This window comes from Macrobrachium rosenbergii, chromosome 51, assembly GCF_040412425.1.
Source record: "Macrobrachium rosenbergii isolate ZJJX-2024 chromosome 51, ASM4041242v1, whole genome shotgun sequence".
NCBI classification, from domain to species: domain Eukaryota; kingdom Metazoa; phylum Arthropoda; class Malacostraca; order Decapoda; family Palaemonidae; genus Macrobrachium; species Macrobrachium rosenbergii.
The window spans coordinates 19,346,115-19,370,550 of record NC_089791.1 but is presented as its reverse complement, the minus strand read 5'-3'; the positions used below and the strand labels follow the sequence as shown (position 1 = coordinate 19,370,550).

The 24,436-nt window shown below is 41.3% G+C and overlaps 1 long non-coding RNA gene across 1 annotated transcript; it reads right to left on the bottom strand.

Moving 5' to 3' along the window:
- Window positions 1-711: 711 nt before the first annotated feature.
- On the bottom strand, window positions 712-22,713 carry LOC136833176 (uncharacterized). The gene is made up of 3 exons (XR_010851376.1): window positions 22,321-22,713; window positions 15,235-15,345; window positions 712-1,052 (listed from the first exon to the last, which is right to left on the bottom strand). It is a non-coding gene; the product is annotated as an uncharacterized lncRNA (long non-coding RNA).
- Between the last annotated feature and the right edge of the window lie 1,723 nt (window positions 22,714-24,436).

Genomic DNA, 24,436 nt, shown 5'->3' with positions numbered 1-24,436 from the left:
CCCTGGCATTTAAATATCTTAACAGAAATCCTAGATGAGGCTTCTGTGATTCACTTACCTAGGCCCTTTGCTGGTTGTTCCCAATTTCTATTGTACCTGGCAGCGTTTTTGTTGGGAGTTCTGTGCAAATCTTCAATGGGACAAGAGACCAAGTCAAACTTTTCAGCTGGGTCTTGTTACATCATTAAAACTCTCAGGTTACAGTATATAACAGGAAGATTATAAAATAACTGGGTGTCATAAAAAGACCCTTGCATGAGTTTATATAAATACTTATTATTAAATTTTAGTTTGTTTAAAAACCTGTTATTGTTTCCAATGAAATTTTAAGATTAGTAAAAATAAGTTTTATATATAAAACCCAAAGGCAAGTTAATATTTTTCTGATAATCCATGGAGCTTCTTAAATGGACATCGAAGGAGCTGCACTCAATAACAGTACATATTTCCATAAGACAGACCAACCAATTACAAAAGAATTCTCTTGTAGTTGGTCTCAGCCAGAATAAATGCTTGTTGGCACAGTGAAAAATAGAATATAGAAACTCAGGCAGGAGGGCTCTATCAACTGTCCTACAACGATTACATGGTATTTTTATTTCATGCACACAGATGTGATGAAGTCTCCACTATCGCCATTTCACTGTGGTCAGTCCGAGTGTTCACTATTACACAACAGAAATATGTGCTCCGAAGTGCATGACTGTGCACTTTATTCTCCAACTGTACACAAGTCAAGCTGTGTACAGTCATACATCTGAAATGTAAGGTCAAAATGCACTGCCCATCTGTATAGGTGAATTTTATAAGTTTGGCATGGTCTTTAAAAATGCTAATAAATGTTTATTTCAGAGTTTAAGTTCAAATATGACCCATTAATCATCCCAGCCAAGAATATTTCCATCAAAGCTTAAAGTTTTAAGAACTAAAGTTAGTGTAATTTTTTTAAAATTTAGCTATTACCCTTAAAAAGGAATACAATAAATGGTTGACGAAATCCCAGAGTACCACAGTGTGGTCATAATAGCGGCATTTACAGAGCATCTAGGAACCTGTTTATACAAAAATCTCCCTTAATTCTGGGATGCGTGCTTTGACAGCCTTCATAAACCATTTTGAGCCACGACACTAAAGAATAACGTTGTCAGTCAAAAGTATAGTACAGTACCATAAAACATCAGATCTTGAATCTACATAAGGATTACATCCTTGATATACAGTACAGTACAGGTAAAAACTCCTACAATATTTAACTAATTAGCAAAGGTATATCACTACACTAACATTTGTTGTTCTCTCTTCATGTGTTCGCCTTGCTTGACTAAAGGTAATTTGTGAGAATCTAATAATTTTCCTTGAATAAGCTCTCAGCATTCAAAAGATACTCTTATATAAGCAGACAACATACTACTGTAGATATATGCCACTGTCAGCACATTTGAATTATGTAAATACCATTTGACTGGCCTTGCATTAATTGAAAAGGTGTTCTGCTTCATAAAGTTGATCTTCCAATCACTTCCAATACAGTGCTCTAAATATCAACAGTTCTCCTTAGGCACACTCCAGTTACTATTTGGGTTTACATCTTTGCTTTAAAGATGATGCATATGCTGCACCATTAGTCTTTCCAAGTAGGTTTAATTCTCACATCTTACAAATATGATCTTAAACTATAGTAACTATAATAATCACAGCTTTTATGAACAAGATAAAGTTCTCATATTACTGCCAACATCCACACCACAGAAATAACACTCAAGCAGCCACAAAACAAAATGACCTGAACCAAGTGGCAAACTTCAATACAGTATGTACTTTAAGGCTGTGAAAAAGCAAGCTCAGATTTGAATGGAGCAAAAAGTATTGTCAATTTATAAACTCAAAACTATGAAGCACAGCATTACAAAACAGAGGAAGCAAAGTATCTGACTCTACTTGCTACATAGCTTTTTGCAATATATAAAAATTTGAAAATTACTACCACGCTATCTGCTCTTTTCACAAGATGCATTAACCACTGAGATTGGGGAAGGTTGGCAAATTTGTTTGTGGCACAGCATATTATAACCAACTGTGGACATAGCAATGATGTTCTTTTACTGCTTGCTGTGAACTTATTTTTTCGTTAAAAAAAAAAACTGATTTTGGTACTACTTTGAAGCTAAATAGATGTACTTTATTGTAGTACGTTCAACAATGAAGAATAAAATAGAAATTTTTATAATTAAATTTATTTTTAAATACTTACCTCTCTATTATGAAAGCTGTATTCCTGCCTCAAGTGGGAGGACGACAGAGTGAAAAGTAAACAAAAAATAATAGGATAGTTTAGTTTGAACCATCTATTCACCCATCCCTTTCGGGTGGTTTGAGCTTCTATAGTTTTCCATTGTTTTTCTTCTGTCCACATGAGTGGGTAGGTGGGGGGAAAAAATCAATTTTATTGTAAAAATTTCTATTTTTGAAATGAATCTTACCTCTCTATTATGATAGCTAATTCCTGCATTGAGCAAAAGAGGTGGGGAAAGTGTGAGGACAAATTTAATAACCCCCAAGAAAACCATACAATTCCACCAGGAATAAGATGCTACTTACCTAATGATTAGCATCCATCTGCTGGTACTGTCACCAAGAAAAGACTAATTCATTAGGTAGCAAGACCTCTGAATACTGGAGGTCCCTGGTTAGGGATACCACTCACACTCTGATGCAAGTGGGACACAAGGCCTTGTGCCTAGGCCAGCAGAGCATCGACAGTAAAAGAATGAAGGTTCTCACCTAACACAAAACAGGTACCTTCACACTCCCCAAAATTCGAAAATTTCCTAACTAAATAGGCAAGGTTACAGTACAGCTTCCCTAATTGTTCAGGATATGAGTTCCCCTGCCATAATGAGGGGCAAAAGAGCTCTGCACAATTCATACTGGATTAACACATCTTGCAGATAGTGCAAGGCAAATACGAAGTTACACCTCGCCTCCACTGCACCACACTGACAACTTTCTCCAGAGAAAAAAAGTGGTCACTACTACTCGCACATCATGGAATCTTACTTTGAACTGATGGTAAAAGTAGAGTCTAGATTTGCATGTGCTTCTCTGACCAGAGCCTTGAACAGACGAGACATAAACCACCATTTTTTGACAAGGGTAAGTCAGGTTTCCCAGGGCTGCAAAAAAGGTTGTTGACAATCTGCCTGATTTCCCTAGTCCTTTACAAATATATAGAGGAGGTCTGACCGGTATCAAAGAGGACAGAATGGGGATCATGCAAAAGCAAGGCAGAGGATGAGACTTGAAATCATTCTTGGCCCTGAAAAGGGGTAGAAAAGAAAGGACTGCTCCTTGGGTAAAGCCAAGGCTAATAGAAAAGAAAGGACTGCTCCTTCGGTAGTAAAGCCAATATAGAGGGATGAAGAAAGAGGTGTGAAAGGTGTTGGTTGGGAAATGCTAAAAAGGGGGAGAAACAGAGGGATGAAGAAATTTGTTTTATTTAGTATTTCCCAACGTTTGTGAGAGAGAGAGAGAGAGAGAGAGAGAGAGAGAGAGAGAGAGAGAGAGAGAGAGAGAGAGAGAGAGAGAGAGAGAGAGAGAGAATAATTGTCGTTGTGAGTGGTTCGGTTGTTGGAGTTAAGTTTACCGCTGTCTGTCTGTCTGTCGGGAGTTTTTCAGTTTTGGGGAAGGCTTGGGCAGTTGAGGTCCAACCTTGAAAAAACAGGGAGTTCGTCTGTTTTTGGGACCACATTAATGGTTCATGTGTCTCTTCTTTTTTTTTTTTCTTTTTTTAAATTTCTTCATCCCCTATACCAAGGCTAACAAAAACAGAGTCTTCACTGTCAAATCCTTAAGTTAGGTTGTGCTCATGGGCTCAAATGGGGTATCCATAAATACTTAAGCACCGCATCCAAATTCCAGCCCAGGGGTTAATTTGGAGACTTAGGAATACCAACTGGAAGGAGCAGAGGCCCTCCTGCATATCCATGTTAGACGAAATATCTAGGCCAGTATGCCTCCATAAAGCACATAATATGGATTGATACCCTTTAATGTCTGGGACTGACAAATGTCTGTCGTATCGTAAGTGGTGCAGGAAAGCCTTCTAGCAGAGCACCAAGCTCTATATGCTGCCCACTGGCTTTGATACAGAGCACTAGTCGATGCCCTCCTGGAGTTGAGGATAGACTTTCTGCATTCCTTTGAAAACCTCTTTCTGGTATGAGACAGCAGAGTCTCTTTATGAGATCAGCTGAAGCATGGGGAGGTTTTGGTGAAAATGAAATTTTTATGATAAAATAACGTTTCCCTTATACTTACCCGGTAGTTACATATAGCTGTCGCCTTTGGCGCCACGGCAGTATTCAAATTTCGCTACGCTATCGTTCTAAAAGGTGATCCTCTACCCCACCCTCTATCGGGTATCGAACCGCCCCAAGAACACGCTCAAGTTTTTGCCCAACTGCCCAGGTGAGGGAGGAGGGAGGGTTATGATTATGTAACTACCGGGTAAGTATAAGTGAAAACGTTATTTTATCATAAAAATTTCATTTTCACTTATACAACTACCAGTAGTTACATATAGCTGATTGGCACCTTGAGGAGGTGGGCACTGGCAGCTAATAAAATTCTTGGAATTATCTACTTGCAACAAGTTAGACATAGGTTCCTTACCTTTAAAGGTAGCTGACTCAGTGGTTACTGCCTCTGTAGTCTGCTGGCCTTTATATTGTGCCGAGAGGATATAAGGATCCGTGTGTCAGACACAATAAAAAAAACAGTACCTGCCTGTAGAGAACATGGTGCGTGCACGGACAAGTCTGATGCCCTGATCAGGCGCAGTACAACGAACAACAAACGAGGGATCACCTAACATTACCATAAACCAATACCAAGATTAAAAACTGGAAGATACTAACACATGTATCTCAGGCAACCTTAAAAACAACAACTAACACCAAGGTGAAAATGTTAGTTAAGGAGGCGGACTCTTTTCACCCTCCCCCAACACCGTGTCAGTCGCAATAAAGGGCCCCAGCGTACTGCACTCTTCAAAACAGTTTGCACGTCCATAAATAATGCGATGCAAACACTGACTTGCATCTCCAAAAGGTGGACTTAACCAAGTCCTTCACAGATAAGTTTCTGCTAAAGGCTACAGAAGTCAAACCGCTCTAATCTCGTGGCGCTTTTACCTTAAGAATACTCATCTCCGAGTCAGCACACTGCTCATGAGCTTCTTTTTATCAGGCTTCTCAAAAAGAAAGAAAGGGCATTCTTAGAGAGAGGCCTAGAAGGGGATCTCTAACCGAGCACCAGAGGTGGTCATTGGGACCTCTGAGCTTCTTCGTTCTCTGAACGAGAACTGAGAGCTCACAGGGCAGAGGTACCTCTCGGGTTCTTTCGGGACCGACCAATTGGGAAAGGTCCCACTTTGAACTCTCTTGGCCAAGGTCTAGACGGGTCTTCATTCTTGGCTAGAAACCAAGAGTACATACATACTGCCTTCCCTTAGCAAAGCCTACTCTTTTGTCAATCGCATGTAGCTCACTTTACTCTCCTGGTCAGAGCTTAGAGCTGCAAAAAAGAGTCTTTTTCGTGAGATCCTTCAAGGAGATGTTTCGCCATCGGTTCAAAGGACTGGAGACCGTAACCATCTCAGCACTACGTCAAGATTCCACGCCACTGGTCTCTTCTGGTCTCTCTTTGACGACAAATGATCTAATCAGATCTGAAAGGTCTTGACTCAAAGACACTTCAAGACCCCTATGTCGAAAGACCAAAGCTAACATGGCTCTATACCCTTTAATGGTAGGTACAGCAAGCTTTTTCTCTCTGTGGAGGAACAAGAGAAAATCGGCCATCTGTTATAGACGTCGAAGAAGAAGACACGCTTTCTTCGACACCAGGACCTAAACTGTGTCCACTTCAAAAGTAAACATTGTCAGAGGATTCTCTTCTGGCTTCGCGATAGCTTCCGGGGCCTCTTGAAAGCCTCTCTTTCTGATGAGTCTCCTGACAGTCTGCAGGCGTACAAGATGAAGAGCGGACAAGTTTTGGTGGAACCTCTGAAAGTGCGCTGTCTGAGTAAATCTGGTCTCTCTGGCAGAAGTCTCGGAAAGTCTGACAGTAGGTTTAGAAGGTCCGGGAACCACTCCCTGACGGCCAGAATGGGCACCAGAGTCATCCTTACGCTTCGAAGGGCTTGAGAACTTCGAGATGACTTGCCGCAGGATCTTGAACGGGGGAAAGGCATACAGGTCCAGGTCCGACCAGTCCATGAACATTGCATCCACGAAAACCGCTTTTGTTGTCTGGAACTGGAGAGCAGTAAAGGGGCACTGAGTCGTTTTGTCGGTTGCAAAAGAGATCTATGAGCGGACGCCCCATCTTCCAAAAGCTCCTCGCAAACTAGGGGATGTAAAGTCCACTCGTTGGATAGGACCTGGCTTTCTGCTGAGAAGGTCCGCTGCTACATTTCTCTCCCTTGAATGAATCTCTCACTAGTCTGGTCCCGACTCCTCCGCCCAAATTAGTAGCTCCTCGAGGTCTCGTGAGGACCACGAGTGAGTGCCCCGTTTCCAATGTATGCCAGAGCGGTCGTGTTGTCCGCCTGACCAAGACGCATTTTGCCTTCCACTTCTTTTGAAAGGCTAACTGGGCTAAGTGAACCGCTTTAGTTCCTTTCGATTGATATGCCAGTTTCTCTCTTCTCTTTGCCACTGGCCCGAAACTTCTTTTTGTCCCCATAGTCGCTCCCCAGCCCTTGTCCGAGGCGCTGAAAACAGAGTTAGGTCTGGGTTCGGAAGCTGAAGAGGAAGTCCTTGTGACAGCCTTCCTTCTGACCTCCACCAACGGAGGCACTCTTTATCTTTTCCGAAATGGCGAATGTGAAGGAGTCCGGGAACTGTTTCCTGGGCCACTTTCTTGCAGGTAAAACTGCAGTGGTCTCAGGTTCAAGCGCCCCTAGTTTTACAAACTTCTCCACTGAGCTAAGGTTCACGCAGGCTCATCCACTTTCTTCGCGGAACAAATCTTCCTCTGCAGAAAGTCGTCGATCTTCTGCAGGCATGAGGCTATCCGTTGGTTGGACAGAAAAGCCTGAAAAGTCTGAGAGTCCAGACTCACCTCCCAACAGACAATCTGCTGACTGGAAGTAAGGCAAAGACTTCTTCTGATAATGAGGCCTAGAGACTTCGTTAATTGAAGAGTCTTTGATAGGTCCTCCAAACAGCTCTCCTCGGCAGCTTTGAGCAGCCAATCGTCGAGGTACATGGAAACTCGGAATTCCTTCCAGGTGAAGATGTCTGGCTACGACAACAGGACCCTTGTGAAAACTTGCAGGGCTGTCGACAGACCAGAAGCAGAGGAACGGAACTGATAAACCCTGTCCCTCAAGACTAACCTCAGGAACTTCCTTGAATCTGGGTGTATCGATCGTGAAATAAGCCGCCTTGGAGGTCTATCAAACCATCCAATCCCCTGATGTAAAGACGCCAAGACCGACTGAGTTGTCTCCATGGAGAATTTTGTCTTCTGAACGCAAGACATTCAACACACTCACGCCCAGGACGGTCTCCATCCCCTGATGCTTTCGTAACCAGGAACAGACGATTGCAGAACCTGGAGATAGAGGGGCATGAAGCAGTTCTATCGCCTCCCTTCTCCAGCATGGCTCGGACTTCACAGCGAAGGGCGCCTAGTTTCGCGGAGTTGTGCGAGTACGCCTGTAAAGAAACTGGAGCCTCCACTGGGAGGTTCGGAAAGGAAGGGGGATGGCATATCCTTCCTTTAAAACTTGGATCGGGGTCTGCCGAGATCTGTTGCCACTTTGCCAGAACCTTGCAGTCTGGCTCCTACAGCTGAATGGAGGACAAAAGGTTCATTTTTCTCAGTCAGCCGAGGTTCTAGGGCGTGGCTTTGCCTTTTTCCTCTGGCCCTGCCAAAACACGCCTAGAGGGTCTTCCCTTTATACTGTCCATACGAGAAAGCTGGGGACGAAACACCGCGCACAGAAGCGTTAGAAAGCACAGGTCTCTTCGCTTTCTTGGCAGACTGCGACAAAAGATCCTGTTGACTTCTGGGCAACGCCTGGGAAATTGCAGCAACCAACTGCTGCGAAACAGATGAGCCTTGTTTAAAGGAGAAACAAGAGAGCCGACTTCTGGTTTGAAGAAACACCTTTTGCTAGGAAGGAGCACCAAAGTTGCCTCTTTTTGAGAACCCCTGTCGTAAAATAAAGAGGCCAGTTCTACTGCAAATGTGAATGCCCCTATCCATGCAATCCAATTACCCTACCACATCATCCAAGAGCTCGGAAGGAAGATTGCAATCATTAATCTTCCTGGCACGCCACAATCGCCCAGTCCAGAAGCTCACTATTTCAAGAGTCCGAAATACACTCTTGAAAACTTGATCCAGTTCGGAGGACGTAAAGAAGACCTTTGCAGAATTAAGTCGCGGTCCTCTACTGGCATCCATGAGACTGGAGAAGTCCCCCTGTGAGGCAGCCACACCCAGGGAAAACATTTCAGTCTCACACCAACCCAGTTCACGGAAGGAACGACGAGGAGGGGGAAGACAGAAGACGTTCTTTCCAATTTCCTTCTCGGCCAGCCACATCCATCTTCTTAAGGCCTTTCTTCTCACGAGACGGACAGGACAAGTTTGGTAAAGTCCTAAGAAGAAACAGAAGCCTTGTCCCTCTTGTACTGGGACCCAGGAGACGGAGGAGCCGGCAGGCGAGAACGAATCAGGAAGTTCTCAATAAAGAACTTCAAGAGCTTCTTGTAAGAAGAGAGCTGCGGAGACTTCTCCTCCTTACACTGCTCCTCTGGGCCCGAGAGGAGTTAGGTCAGAAATTGGGGATAAGTCCAGCTGGACAACATCTTCATCCAAGTCTCCTTGAACTGAAACTTGAGTTACACGAGGCTGGGCTGGAAGGCTCGTGACATATTCTGCTGTGTCACCAAAGAGTTTGAGCCTGTTGAGGAGTTATCGAGGCGCCAAAGGAGGCGCAGTTGATACAGCAAATCGGTTGGTGGCGCCAGCGGGAGCCAAGCCGGTACCACAACGACAGGAGGCGCCAATAGAAGGCGCAGCGGCGCGCTTACCGGAGCGCAGACAGAGTAGCCGAGGCGGCGCGCTGGTATCCCAGGAGGCGCCAAAGGAGGCGCGCACCGCACAGCAGCCAAAGGTGGCGCCAACGGGCGCAGGCAAGGCGCTACCGCGACAGAACGGTGAGTTGAGGTGGCCGCTGGCACGTAAGAGGAGCCAAAGAAGACTTACTTTAGACAAAAGTTGTAAATCGAATCCAAACGGGCGTTAATTCAAGCCAATCACAAGCTGTTGAGGTCCATCGAATGCTGAGCAGGCGCTACAGAACAGGAGTCACAGGAGTCGCTAAAGCCAAAGGAGCAGACCTCTCAGATGTAATCGTCTTATAGGGAGGATCAGCCAAACAATGAGACGAGTCCGACGAAGAAAGCCTCTCCGGTTCTGCCCAAAAGCTACAGGAAGAGGTAGGATCCTCCAGAAGAGCCTTCTTCTTAGGAATCTTCAATGGTGAAAGCAGACGAGACCTCTTCAAAGGTCTAGAAGCGCCGCGAAACGCCAACCTCTAGGCGGAGGAACTCCAACTGGTGGATCCACTGGACACTTTCCGCTCCTCACCTGGTGGTGAGGGCTGCAGCCCGGGAAGCGCAACAGGACTGCTTGATAGGGCAACTACCGAGCAGGTCCCACTCACCTCCTTTCGGCTTTGGCATGCCTTCTCCCCCCTGGAACCTGGGAGCCTGACAGGGCCTAGACCTGGGAGCGTGAATGGGCCGCAGAAGCTACCTCCTCCACAACACTTACACAAGGCACAACACTTGCATTATCACTCGGTCTCACTAACTGCAAATTGTCCCCATTTTCTGCATGGAAGACATAAACGCATTAAGGACTGACACGGTATCAGGATTGGGAGAAACGATTGTCCGGGTAGGTAAAACTACAGGAACTACAGGGGGAGCAGGGATAATAGGGTTTACTAAAACCTCTTGACTACTCCTCTCCTGACCTCGAAGACCTAGAAGAGGCCTTCCTAATCCTATCTCTTTCTAGCTTCTTCATGTACTTCCCCAAAGCACTCCAGTCAGACAAAGTTAGAAGTTCACACTCGTTACAAGTCAAATCACTTTTGCCCCTGCATGAAAAGTACGAGTGTGCGGATCTAAACTAAGCTTAACAAGCCTGGTTTGCAGCCTTTGCTGCAAACCGATACCACTAGAACCAGAATCAGACATAATAGTCTAACTGGCAATAACCTCAAGCAATAACTAGCGCCAGCAAAAACAACAAACCGAGTACTTCACCAAAAAAGGAATTAGAAGTTCAAATTGTTGAGAAATAATACCAGCAGCAGAACCAGACACTGGTTGAAGCACGGCAAAAACTAATGATTTGTTCTTGGGACGGTTCGATACCCCACGATAGGCGGGGGTAGAGGGATCACCCAGTAACGATAGCGCTAGCCTTCGAATTTGAATACTGGCCGTGGACGCAAAGACGACAGCTATAGTAACTACCGGGTAAGTTGTATAAGTGAAACCTCACACTTCCTGGCTGTTTGAGAAGACCTTTCTTTGGTGTACAAAGCCGTGGGCTATCTACTAACAGAGGCAGGGGGTCTGGGAACCATTCTCTGGTTGGCCACCAAGGGGTCACTAAGTCTTGCGTGAATTCACAGCTATACGGACTTTTGCTAGTACTCTTTGTATCATAGCAAAGGAGAGAAAAGCACCGAGGTCTAGATAAGACCAGTCTAAAAGCACTGTGTCAACTGCCCATACCTGAGGATCCTGAACTGGAGAGCAGTACACTGGTGGGTGATTGTTGGACCTGGTGGTGAACAGGTCCATTTGAGGAGTGAATATAGCTTCCACAGGTCCTTGCAGACTTGTGGATATAAGGTCCATTCAGAATGTTCATTTTTCATCACACAAACTCAGGTAACAGGATCTTCCTTTCCTCTGACCAAGTGAGAATGCAACTTGAAAGGCAGAACAAAGCTTCTGACTCTATGTCTCGTTGATTGCTCAGTTATGCCAGTGCTGTTGAATTGTTTGAAAAGAGTGCTACCTTTTGCCCAGTACTAGATCCTCTAATGCTAGCAGGGCCTTCCACACTGCCAACATCTCTAACCGAATGAGATGGCGCTCTCATTCCTCTGTGGACCAAACCCTGACTAAATGCCTGTCTGCTGCAACCACTCCTCAACTTTCTGATGATGCATCAGAATATAATGCGAGATCTGGGCTCTTCAACTGGAGAGACATTCCTAGCAAAAGTCGAGGTCGATGGTTCCACCATCTCAGAGGGTCCTCTAACTCCCTTGAGACCTGAATTTGAATGGATTCCAGTTGAACTTCTCAGTTCCAGTGCCTCTTGAGAGAGAAAAGAATTGACCTCATTCTCAGCCTGGCACCCAAAACCAACTTCTCTAGTAAAGCCAACTGCCCCAAAAAGGGGACAACTATTTCTTGGCAGGCAAGGTTGTGAAAGATAGAAATTCTTCTAGAATTAAAAGAAAGTTGTCTATGCATTTCTCCTCCGGAGAAAGCAAGAAATTCTTGGTGTCTAAAAGCATTCCCAGATAACCAGGGTTCTGAGATGGTATTAGATTGGAATTTGAAACATTTACCAGTATTCCCAACATACTTGTCAACTTTAAAAGAGTATCTCTTGCCCTCAGGCTTCCCTCTAAACTGGACACTACAATCGGCCAATCTTCCAGGGAGAGACGCATCCAAATGCCTAACATGCGAGTCCACTTACCCAACTGCGATAAGAAGAGCTAGGCTCAGACGAAAGTACATCACCTAAACCTGGTACACCCTGCCCTGAAAAACAAACTGCAAATATTTCCTTAAAATTGGGTGAATTGGTACATGGAAGCAAGCACCCACCATGTCCACTGAAACCGTTCAATCCAAGACTATTTCCACAGCTCCTTTTAGCCCAAGAGAGTCTACTTCCTCTCAAAAGATCTGGAGAACTGGCTAGAGGAGGCTGGGAAAAAAGGGGATGCTTTATCCCTCCTACAGTCCCTTCACCACCCAAAGATGTGCCTCCAAAGCCTGCCAAACTGACTAGGAGAGTCTCAAGCTCCCTCCTACTGGGGACTGGGGGCTTGATGCATCATACTATCATAAGCTGGATTTCTAGGACACTTTTGTCCTTCCTGAAAGCCGGAAAGGGTTGGCTCAAGGGCTCCAATGACTTGCCCAATTGCCTGGGGGGGACCTTAAAACTTGCATTAACTGCAGAAGTGACTGTTGCCTTGGTTATGTATGCCTAATATTAAGAGATCAATGTAACAAAGATCTGGTTCCCAATTCTCATCCTCTTACACTATTGTACCTAATGCTGAGGCATCCAGTAAAGAATATAAGGGGTGATGTGCAATAACGTCAACCTTCTTTGTCGAAAAGACAGAGGAAGCCAAAAACAACACAATTGTTCCCTAAACAACTCATACTTGTAGTAAAAATGCATGCAGAAGTCTGAAACTGCTCTACCTAAGCAGCCAAAAAATTTGCAGAAGAGCAGAAACAATCTCACTTGCTATTCATCTATTGCTGCTATAGCCATTTCCAACAAAAAGTAACTGCCTAGTATCATAAGACATCGCTCTCCTCTTTCTCATAAAGAGGAGAAGAAATTTTAGAGGAAACTTTCTGATGGAGCAATTTAGCCGACTAAGTCAAATCTGTTCAGTGCCAACTTAGCCCGTTTTGGAAATGGAAGGAGGTATGCCTTAAGTTCCTGCCAAGCAATCCTAAGGGACCTCAAATCCTGAACTACTGGTTCCTCAAAGATATCAGGAAATTTGCTACCACAAACCTTAATCAGTCTCTGAACAGGTGATGATAATACCTGCTCTTCATCAGCATCAGTCAAATTCGCAAGCCACAGGCTCCTAGATGGAAATCCTTGGGAAGCAGGGGTGGCAGCAGCTGAACCCCCGGCTGCCTGAGATTAAAGGAGCTTCAACTCCTCTAAAAGGGAATTAAATGGAAGCAAATAACCTGTTTCATACCAGAGGAATGGTTGGCTCCATTTTGTGCCATGGCGCCTAGCACCAAAGAATCATCTGCACAGGAAACAAACCCTTCATGACTATTCACACCACCCTGCACTGACATCAAAGTAGCAAGAGGCAAAACCAAAAATCCCAAAGGTGCCAACCTCAAAAAACTTGGCTGAGAAGATAGAAGATACTCAGTCTGCTCTGCTACTGAGACAGAAGCAACTGATCTGCTTAACTAACAGGTGAATACGGCAAACGCCTGAAAGACTCGAGAATGCCTAAAAGAGCCTCGACAATACTTCGAATCCTGCCCCAGAGACTGGCCAACAGTCCATGGCATCCGCGATGTATAACATGGTTGAAGAAAACGCCTACAATGCTCAGGAGTAACCCAAGTCAACAAAGAAGGGGACCGAGACTGGAACCATGATATCTGAGAAGAGAGGGAACTACAATAGAAGCTCCTACTTCTCCAACAAGCAGGAGAAACTAGCACTGTCTTACGAGGCAGGCGTCAAAAGTTGACGAGAATGCCTGAGAAAAGAAGGAGAATGTGGAGAACAAGTGCATTCACACACCAGATCGCAGTTACTCACATGAAAATCCCTCACGTTGGATAAAAAATGTGAAGAAGAACTGGCATAGCCAGACTGGCTGGGAGAGAGAAGATGAACAAGGACCACTGTTAGACTTGCCTGGTGCCAGGCAAGTCTAACGGTAGGGAAGCGTTCGGTGTCAGGCAAGCGCCTGCTGTCAAGCTTGTGTCTGATGGCAGGCAAGCGCCTACTGGCAAGAGAGCTCCCAATGCAAGGCTAGCACCTGCTGTCCAGCAAGAGCCTACTTCCAGGCGAGCGCCTGCTGTCAAGCGAGTGTACAATGTCAGCCAAATAAATACCAAATCATCTTACAAAGGAAGACTACCCAGATAGCGATTGCTAGGAGTACGGGCCTCCTGCAAAATCGGGATACAAAATCGGATCCGGACTGTGTGTAACCTTACCTAGCATATCTACCTTCCTAAGACTATAATTATAGCTACATCGCTTCTAAATACCAAACCTTCGTATCCTGAACAATATGGGGAGCCTTGAGGAGAATATTTTAAGGGAGAAGCATTACTAAGAAAACAATGAGAGCAGCAAGAGCTGTTATTTGAAAGGTTGTGAAAAATGAGAAACTTACTCCTAAACTCACTTCCAGTCATAGAGTTAGAGAAATCTTTTCTGTCTTTTCCTATTCTTATCTGCTTCTCATATCTGCTTATACTTTTAATAAATATTCATTATTTCATCTGACCAACCAATACACTCATCTAGCGATCATTGTTCCTACATTTAACACACTGGTTGTGACCGTCGTAAACTGAAGAGTACTATAAAGCCGGGTATGCACCCTCTTATGTTACACACTGGAAACGATTTTTTGTTTTTTCTCCAGAGGAGATATCCTATATAATGACAAATATAAAACACAAGAAAACCCAAACCAAATTCAAATAACAATCTAATTACAAGCAGTCCCCAGTCATCGGCACTCAAGTTTTACGGCACTTGCCTAGTGACGACGATAACTGGGTTTTCGGCACCAATATGCGCCAATCCCCGGTTATCGGCACCAATAACCGGATTTCATCACCGATAACCAGGGATCAGCGCTATTATTGGCGATTTTCGGTTATCGTTACGCAGTCAGGAATGGAACCCCCGTCGATAACCGGGGACTGCCTGTAAAGAAATCACGTAAACACGCTCCAATGCACCATCACAGGCTGATGACAGAAAAAGCTGAATGGAAAACTACAGATGCTCAAACCACCTGAAAAGGATGGGTGAATAGACGGTTCAAACTAAAAATCCTATTATTTTTTAACTTTTCACTCTATCGTCCTCATACAGCTATCATAATGGAGAGGTAAGATTCATTTCAAAAAATAAGTTACAATAACACAGTGAACTTCAAAGAAAATATTCGGATGTCATTGAAATCTCACAAGATGTAAGTAGGATATCATCAGAATCCCAAAAGGTTAAATACAGTACTTCAGGATTTATCATAAACTTCTCTTGAACCTTTGCAAGGGATCCGTACACAGGTCATCCAGTTGTGAGGCAGACAAAATGCCACCAAGCCACAAGGCCAAAAATAGACTAGGTATTACTTACTTGATACAGTTAACACAGTTTTCATGTGCATGGTATATGATGTACTTTGTCTTCTTGACAAGGGTCAAATACCATAACAGCTTCTGCTCACAGGCTGCTACTAGATGACTCCTGCAAAATAAATTGGAGTCAAGTAAAAATCCTGAAGATGAATCAAGATTTATGTACTGATTTACAAAATCCTGTTCTAATACCACAACTAAAGGGAATTATTTAAAAACAAAATTAATGGAACTGTCAATATTGGTTTATCTAAAATATAAGGGTGACAAAAAATATGTCAGAAGCACTTCGTTAGCAGTCCAAAATTCAGTCCTTACAGTACTGTACTTGTGCATTTCTCTATAATTGTTAATAGTTTAAAACATCACGACTGGTATTTCTGAGATAAAAAACTCTATTTACATAAGAATTTACCATACACTTACAGTACTTCTGTAACAAACATTGGGAATCACTGGAAGAGGAGGTCAGAGATGGCAAATGTTAGTTGAGTCCGAAATGTTTTAATGTTTTAATACCGTTATGTGCACATAAAAAAAGAAAGGTTTTCCATAACCTAATCATTGCAAAAGAGTACCTGAATATTACTGTTTTTAAGTATAAAAACTAAATAACCATGATGTGTCTGCAGAGAAAAACTGCTCCCCATACAGAGTCAAATATATACTGTAAAAATACAACTCCCTATTTTCAACACTAAACTCTTGTCTAAAAATAAAGGAAAATTTTTAAAAATGAAACTTCTGCAAGCTCAAGAACACTCAAGTCTAATTAAAACCAGATACATGAGACAACTTTCTGGTAGTGAAAATCTGTCCTCAGAATAATCTGAACCCTTAATGGACTGGAATCCTCATATGAGTATCTATAACTGGTTTTGGGTGATGGACGGAATCCTCATATGAGTACTGTATTAATATAACATGCCATACTGTTTGAATGAATTTAGCAGGAAAGAGGTTCATAGCACGTCAATGGTCCATAAATGAATTATGGCAACCTATTACCTCGGCACAGGGAGAGACATCACCAGTATGCTTGAGATTTCAGAGGAGAGGATGTGCCTCTTTGAAGCTCCATGACGTCTTTTTTATCTGTTTGCTCATAAAATATACCCAGGGATTGTTGTTGTTTAGTTTTATCTTTTATGACAGTATGTCAGATATAATTGTAATTTTGCAAAGAAAAATGCAAAGAAATATTAGAAAAAATATGTATACCTCACAAAAAGTTACTGCATCTCCCCATCTCAGTAAATCTTATAAATATTTTATGACAAATATACTCAGATTTTGTTACTGATTTTAATTCTTATCTGTTATGATATTGTGTAAGTTGTAATTATAATTTTACAAAAAAAAAATTATTACAAAAAACATGCATAACTTGGTAAAGTCAACATATTTTTGAGTGTTTTTGTAGAAGCCCCACACAGGGTTGTGAATACAGCAGTCACTTTCATCTTCCTATGGGAAGTAGGAAAAATTTTTATAAATTTTTTCTTACACCCATGTGCATTTGCATATCTTCCTCTTTCCACTGACGTGTTTCTTCTCAAATTAGCCAACCTTAAAGTGTGCCTGGTCTGGGGTGTGCTTGATATATGTTTTAGCTGGTCCCTTAAGGATTAAAATACTTCACAATATAAAAATAAACTCTTCATGCTTAATTGCTGCCCTCTTCAAATCACTCAAAGAAATAATAGTGAATATGAAGTTACTGGACTCCTCTCATCTTCGCACAAGGGTTTTGAGAAAGGTCAAACATAACATCAACAACATCAGCTCCCTAAAATGTGGCATTTCCTCTAGAAAAAAAAAAGGGTACCTGGCTTAATAAGATTAGAGAACCATAAAACAAAAGCTCTTCTTATATGGCCTGGGATCTTAATGAGTACTGCACTTCCTTTTAACCCAAAGCATACTGAAAAACTACAATTATTTACATATAAGTTAGCAGCAGTATTCATCAAAAGACTCATGAGACACTGTTAATTTGAAGAGCTGACAGCATAGCCAACAACTAGCTTCTTTTTGAGGACTAATTCAGTCTTAACGTAACATGGCTCTAATGCCAGCTGTCAAAAATACAGTATGTGGAAAAAGTCTTAGCCTCATCCACTCCTCAATCACCAACATGGTTTGGTCCCCACGAACCAACTCGTTGGCCAAAAGCAAAATCTGGCATTACTATATTTGAAACTACGAGTAGCTAAAGACTGTATTCAAGATGTTAATCTACACTAGCCTACCTACTCTTAATTACCTTTATGAAAATGTGCCAAAATGCATAAAGTGGCCCATGTACAGTTGACAATCACCAGATCAGGCTGGTAGCCAAATTCCATGGTACAGTAAGCTGCATCCATTTATCGCATCTCCTATGTTACCTTCATCACAATTTTGCAAGTTTATTTTTCCTATGCATACCATCAGGGTCAATGAACAATTTGATGCAAGAGGGAAGTGTGGACTAAGTAACAAACTGAGAGAGAGAGAGAGAGAGAGAGAGAGAGAGACCTGGGGAAGGAAGGGAAGTAGCTTTGCCCTGACCGGTTTTCTCCCTCCTTATAGTGAACCCTGGTGGCTATAGCCCCCAAACCGTTTTCTCACCTCGTCATAGTGCTGGTGAGTTATGGCATATGGGGCACCGTAATCTGGTGCTTATGGAGCCATAACTTTGGAACATCAAGGTCGTAACCAGGAACAGATATTTTTGTATCAATAATTTTTAAATAGCGGCGTAAATGCACGGGCATATAGGTCAAGATAGCGTAACCAGGACTACCTGTAGTGTGTACAGTATGGCTGGAATAACAAAGCTAGGCTAACCTTGCTATACTAGGCATAGGATACTGTAATACAGTAATGTGATAATGTAATTCCTCATATAAAAAAAAATTAAATATCTTAAATTGTCAAATGTTAGTCACTGTGGTACACTATATTCCACAGGAATACAAAGTTCGAGAGAATAATGAGTTACATATTTATCAATACAAATATGAAAAATTGCATCCTATTTATGTCTATTACTGTTTTAGAAAATGTTCCATTAATTCTTTGACATTGTTCAGTGTTAGCTGCTTGTAGAGCACACACTATCCACTGCTCTCCTAGTGCGATATTTTTTTTAATGTTACACAGCAGTTAGGTAACCTTTAACCAAGATAATCTTCACAGTCCCTCTAGCAAAAGTTCTCTATATTTCCTGAATCCCTCAATTTTCACCACCCAATATATTTAATTTAAAAAGAGCTGCCTCAAGTGTATGAACTGCCAATGGCAAGTATAAGAACTTTATTAATCTTGAATTCAAAATCAAGATCTAAAGCAATTCTTCCTAATTTTGGACATAACCTTTTCTAATAATAATCCTCTGGTGTAATGTAATCACGTTTCTAATAATACTCCTGGATGTAGTGTAATAATTTCTAATACTAAATGTCTCTCCTTCATAAAACAGACTTTTTGGTTAACTGAATTCAATTACAAGTTCTGATGTAAAAGTTAGGTTGCTGGAATTTATAAAGTCAGATCAGAATGTAGGGGACCCAACACCCTTGGTTAAGGTTAGGGGAAGGCATGGTTAGATTCATACTGTACCTTAAGCTAAGCACTCTCTAAGTCAGATTACATGGCAAGTTGGCCCCGTTAGGTATGCACCAACACCAGTGATCAGGTTAGGTTCAGAAAGTTAAGTCATAGAATACCTGTACCCAAGTAACGTCCTTGTTCTTTATAAGTGATCGATCCTGGTTACACTATGAACCATGTATTTTTCTGGCTGCCACAATGTGGTTTTTGTATTTGAAACTAACCTAAATCAGTACAACTCAATTGTTTTGGAGACTGTCATGCTGGTATGAAGTACAGAAAAACCCATACCATACAGTACAATAAAGCAAACGTGAGGCTGACTTTGACAGTATAATTTTTCCTGATTACTTGAAAATTGGTATACTACAGTAGTCAAGCATCTACAGATCAAATAATTGTATGCATGCTGCTTGCAGGATAGTTTTTTATGATAATGCCTAGTTCTAATAAATATAAACATTCTGTTACATACAATAACTTTAAACTGAACTTTGCCTCATCTTCAAAAATCTCTTTCCATTAGCTTAACATTACATGACTTCAGAACTTATCCTCTTGTGAAAAATACTTTAAGTTATTACAATTAATATGCAAGTGTTATTTCTATTTGTAATTGTTTTGTATACTATTTTTGTGCTTGAGAAAGTATGATCACCGACCATTTTTGTCAATTTAAAATTTAGTATTTTCTAAACATTTTATTGCCTATTGTTACACTGTACTTTCATTCTTCTTGCACACATCTTAAATCTAATCAAACTTTTTTGTCAATAAATTGCCTGGTTACATTTTCTTTACTGATGTTTATAAAAATCATGCAAATGCAGCAGCTTTACCTCTATCAGTACTAAAAATTCAATGTTGTAAATGCAATGTTTGTTTGTCTTGTGCATCTTGGCTGTCCTGTTTCAGTATCAACAGGTTTGGTGGGGGAGAAAAACAAGGGGGCAATGGCAGGCTAATTGGAGTGAGGCAAGGCTAAAATCCTCTTGGTCAAGTTGATTTTCAAGCTAATTGGTGCAACATTCAAACTTACCCAATATGTGATTGATATTACATTCACTCAAGTACAGAGCATTAGTTTATCACTGTTAACTTCTTTGATCAATTCCTTTGTCAATTTTGGTGGTAGGCTCTCCTCACTTTGCTGTGTAGTTAGTTGTTACTGTTTAGTGTTTAAGATTTGGTAATAAAGTTGTCGTGATTTTATGATTTGGCAATTTAATTTGACAGACCCATCATAACAGTAAGTGTTGTAAGTTAAGCATAAGCCTATTCCTAGGCTATCTTGGTTAACTTGGCCTGGACTTTCAGTTTAGTTCAGTGCCCTAACCTAGACCACAAATCTGTTAGGTTGTCCACAGCCTATGATCATGTATGCCATTACCATAACTTGGGTATTTCATTGTGTTGCCCATTCTTGGTAATATTGATTAGCTACAATCCCCTGTTGCTGATCTGACCAGACTCCTCCACATTGTAGTAATTGCTATCATGCTCCTAGAACGAATGGGAGTGGCACAAGGAGCATTAGCTTTTATCTGTGCTGGAAACTTCCAGTCTTGGCCAATTCACTTCATCAACCATACATACTAATCATATGGAAAAACTGTAGAAGGGAAGCATACACAGACAATGTTTTATGCACTGATTTCTGAAACCAATTTGCCTGTACAGACTAGACATAAATGTAAAAAAAAAAAATAAAACCGTTAAAAGTCTGCCTATATATGCTGCTTCCCCTATAACCTATAACCCTAATAGACCTTTTTTTTTATCTTGCACCAGGCCCCTTTAGTATTTTCCCATAGGACTCCACAAGCTAATGAAGAAAACAAAAAATTATTATAATAATGCAAATAACATGCTGAGAGTAGTAGGCTATGCAGACAGCAGGGTCATGACTTAAGGCCAGCCCCCACCAGTCAGTAAGGCACTGTATCCTAGGTTAGTGTAAAGACAGGTCTGATTAGAAGTTATATTCCTCTGGAATGCCTATTAACCTACATTTAAGGGTAAATGGAAAGGAGAGGGTTGTTGGAAAGATATCCTTTATTAATATAATTTTTGGCTAACCAATATAGAAAGTGCTTAGGCCTACATATATGCAGTACAAGTGAGATAATCTGAGAAAATTGACCAGACAATAAGAAATTTACTTTTTGCATTATTTTTTACATTAATCCCCAAGGGTTGGTACTAAACAAGGCATCCTGTTGCTTCCACTGTTTAGTACTAAAACCCTTGGGGATGAAATATGAAACATCAACAAAAAGATGGCAAATTTCTACTTATCTTGGTAGTTTTACCAGATTAGCTCAACTGCATTAGGCTATATAGCCTACACCCACCTCATTGTTTAGCCAAAAATTATATTAATAAGGATACCTGTGCAGAATTCTCCTTTAACTTTCACCAGCTAGCGATAACCTGGGCCAGACCACCTTGACTCCTCCTATCTACTGGGTTGGTCAAAATGCATAGTATATTGTAAATCATTTATGAAAATACTGGCTCGGGTCCAGGCTATTTTGCAATAATCTCAAAATTACCAGATCTAGGTTAGGTCTAGAAGAGAGCACATGCCGTGATAGGGAAAATAGGTTCAGACCAGTGGTTTTAAATTTTATGTGCCGTATTTTGCTTCATCTAAATACTATGCCCACTGCCCTGCAGAATTGTGTGTTGATGATAATATGAATTATTGGGGAAGCATTTTCAGAACACTTTTATTAGTTTGTTTTCATTCATGGAATTATTTTCAGAACACTTTTACTGGTTATACATTTTCAAAGGTGAAAGGAAGCAATAAGCCTGCATTTACTGTAAAATGGTTTTCCATTTTTAAATATTTTTTGAAGATGTCCATGTATGGCCGCCCCTCAGAACTGCCTATGGCTTGAAAAAAAACCACTGATCTAGATTATGCCATAGCCCCTGACTCTGATTCAAAAGATCTCTAGGCTTTGACATAGCTAGATTAATTTTCTATATAAATGGGTATAAAATGCATTACTAGAAATAGATCTAATATTTTTTTCTTTTATATTATAACTTCACATAACCTTTCCAAAAGGTAGATTAATTCCTTACATATAAAATGCAAAAACCTTTACTAGAAAACACAACCACCTCAATGTTTTCTTTCACATGGTACAAATAACACATCAAACAAACACATAACTGAAAAGAATTACGCATGAAGAGGAATGGGTAATGGTAAATGATCTATCACACCACTGTCGGGCGTAGGCTAACGATGCCAAAAATTTTGAAACCACTGGCCAGGGGCCAGACTGCAAACAGCCAATAGCCTACAAAGGGCCCATCTAAGGTAGGCTAGTTTTAAGTTTTAAATTAGTATATATATCTCAAACTGACTTGGGCCTAGGAACTAGTCAGCAGCCAGAAGCAACAGACCAGGTCCGTTACAGCCTTGGGCATACCTGCGCCAAGACCCTACCAGGAGCCTAGCAAGACTTACCCATCTGGAGAGAACTCGAGATTGAAGATGCCCCCAACCGATGCAGCCAATCTTGGGATCGTCTCTCTCGGGGTCCAAGAGTGCAGGCATCATAGACGAATACAGGAGGACTTCTTCAGGAGGCCGGACTCATAGCCTAAGATGGCCTTTAATCCAGTTTCCTTCGTCGTATTTCGTAGTCTGGGAACACACTCCCATACCATCGCCGCATTTCACCTTGGGCATTCTGGCTACACTTCGCCACACTTGGGCTATTAAACTACAATATATTACTTAAACTACGCATGCCCACCTACGATGGGTAAGATTTATAGAAATTTGGCCGAAAACGCATCAAGCAACCATTCACACGAAAACAACTTTGCACTGGCAACCCAAAAACTTTCTTCAGGCTGGCAAACAAACATTTCTTAGTAATAACTGAAAATGTTGTGTCCTTTGTTAGAAATGTAACACCATTTTTCAACTGGGCCTGAGAAAAATAATAATAATATATATTCCGATAATCTATAAATAAACTTCTTTAACAGGTACAAGATGCAACAAGAATGTATCATTGCTTAATGATAAGAACCATGCGCATTTCAAAATTAGCTTCTCGGTTTCTTGTCAATCATCCTAATCGAACTGGAGATTAGCTGGTATTTTCCTGTTTATTGGATGTTATAAAATACGTAATCACAGAACTGGAATAAAACTTTATCATCCAAACGTTTACTAAGCCTAAAATCAATATTTGATAAAAGGAAACATTCATATAAATGCGCAGATGAAGAGTTTTCTGTGCCCCCATGAAACATTTCGGTCAAGCTGGAGGAAGTGGCCTACAACTGTATATACAAGAGTATGGATAACTGCCCAGCTTACCTGATTCTCACATGAAATTTCCGTAAGATTAATACATTTTAACTCTAAGAATAAAAGGTAAAAATGGTAACATCGTAATATGGACAGAATTAAAGCACTAACTCGTTGTGACGAGATACGTAATCCTAATATCAAATAGGCAGAAGCTGCCAAATTCAATTTTTTTTTTTGTACCAGCTTAGGTACGGTTGGAAATAAACTAAAGCTAAAAACCAACACCATGCTCAGGACCGAGCTTGAACAAGAAGCTAGTAGAAAATGACAAGATAGCTCAGCGAACATAATTGAAGGATCGTAGTGGGGTCTATGCTGTGGGGATGAATAAAATACAAATTGCGCGTCAAAATTCAGCACTATATTAGCCTTACGAAATTGTCCTCGTCCTCGCCAATTTAATATCAGAATATTCAGTAACTTCTCTTGCATTCCCTTAGTATTCCCTAAAACTGTCGATGAAGAACCACATTGCGTATTACAAAAACCTGTAACTATCATATTAAAACATTGCATTTATTAGAAAATACCTAAATGAAGATACTTGAAAAATGCAATTTACAACAAATACTTTCGAGGCTTGACTACTGCAACGTTATATACGGTCTCCTAACTACAAAGAAAATTGCAAGGAGTACAAATAGAGCCGCCAGGTTAATAAAAGGACTACGTTTCCGTGACAGAATAACCCCAGCACTAATTGAGCTACATTGGCTGTAAAGCTAGAATAGAGTATAAAATACTACTTACAGTTTTAAAGCACTAAAATATGATGAACCAACATATCTGAGAAATTGCTTAAGCTTCTTTTAGACCCGAAATGAATATTGTAATCGGACATGCAGAGTGAGCTTATAGGCTACTTGAACCTAGAACAAATTGTAAAGTCAGGTGGGAGAGAGCATTTGAACACTGCGCACCAAGACTATACAACAAAATACTGCTGCAAGTGAAGCATACAAGAAGAATGCAAATCAAAAAGGAACTAAAGCACTCTCCTATTCTGCAGGAGCTACGATACTGACGTGAGAAAACTAAAAAATATAAGAAGCACCTTATTTCGAAAACGTAAAGGACCCGCCAGAGAGAATTATCCCTGTGGAGGGCTGTACATAAAACCAAATAAAGTGAACAAAGGGGGTCTGGGTATGACACTTCAGGAGTGACACTTCAAAGATACTTGGCTGCTATGGAAGCAACTGAAACTCATAAGCAGTGACAACAGCTGAGGCATCTTTATTTGTTTCCTGCACAG